This window comes from Bos indicus, chromosome 16 (assembly GCF_029378745.1).
Source record: "Bos indicus isolate NIAB-ARS_2022 breed Sahiwal x Tharparkar chromosome 16, NIAB-ARS_B.indTharparkar_mat_pri_1.0, whole genome shotgun sequence".
NCBI lineage: Eukaryota > Metazoa > Chordata > Mammalia > Artiodactyla > Bovidae > Bos > Bos indicus.
Window position 1 is genome coordinate 57,925,321 of NC_091775.1, and position 1,245 is coordinate 57,926,565.

General features: G+C 35.5%; 1 pseudogene; it reads right to left on the reverse strand.

Moving 5' to 3' along the window:
• Positions 1 to 276: 276 nt before the first annotated feature.
• Positions 277 to 779, reverse strand: LOC109570300 (U2 small nuclear ribonucleoprotein B'' pseudogene; annotated as a pseudogene).
• Between the last annotated feature and the right edge of the window lie 466 nt (positions 780 to 1,245).

A 1,245-nucleotide genomic window follows, 5' to 3' on the forward strand; every position in this document is an offset into this window, starting at 1 on the left:
GAGGCCTGGCGTGCTGCGATTCATGGGGTTGCAAAGAGTCAGACACAACTGAGTGACTGATCTGATCTGATAAACAAAACCAAGTATTTTAAAGACAGTTATCCTAGGGACTTTAGCTGGTGGTCCAGTGATTAAGAATCTGCCTGCCAACAGAGGGAATGGGGACTCAATCCCTGGTCAGGGAACTATGATCCCACATGCAACGGGCAACTAAGACCCAACACAGCCAAATAAATAAAAAAAAATTTTTTTTTTTAAAGACAGCTATCCTAAATGTTACTTCTTTGATTAGGTGATCTTCATGGATAGGATAGTATCCTATTTCCCTATAAAGCATCCCTGGTAGCTTCAGCCTGTCTATCATCTTCAAATTCAACTAAAGCAATGTCATGCCTCCCGAAAGTACTCCCAAAAGTACCAGAGATGCTTCTTTGAAACCAGGAAACTGATTAAACAACATGGTCAACATCATTTCGCTAGTCTCTTCCAGTAAATTATTAAGGAATAAAATATAGTTTGGAGGATGATCAAGGACCTGAGAACTTGGTATTGCATTTCCTTGGTATCAGCTTAATTTGGTGTTCCCTGACCAGGCTTTTTGTTCACGATTGTTGCCATTTGTTACACAGTTTTATCTTCTTTTCTTTTCTTTGTCAGAAAAAGTGCCATGCATTTTAGATATTATACCACAATCTGTTCTGACATACTGAATTTGCTTCTTTTTTAATGTTGTCATTCATATGGTTGATATAAATTGTATGATTTGGTCTGATATCCATGTTCTGGGTTAAATTTTGTTCAAATAGATGGAGGCATCTGCCACATCCTCAGTTTTTTGTGGTTTGAGTGTTTTAGATGAAATTAATTTTGTATAATTGGACAGACTTTTAATTACAGTATCTTTAGTATGTTCTTAGAGAAAAGTGAAACTGTAACTTCCATATTGAAAAGAGTAAGATATCATTAAGCAAAACTAGGCAGCAATAAAGTGAGGATAGTAAAATAAGAGAGAACTCATTAGAAATCCTTGAAATTGAAGAAAAATGTCAGTAAATTTTACAAGTTTAATAGATGATAAAAATTTCATAGTCTAAATTATGGAACTGAGGAATTCACCCAGAAACACACACACACACACACACTATATAATGCAGTTAAGCAACAAGAAGGAACAACTGAGAGAGAAGTCTTAACATTCATCTAACTCCAGAAAAAAGAGAGAATGAAAAGAATGACAGAGACTCA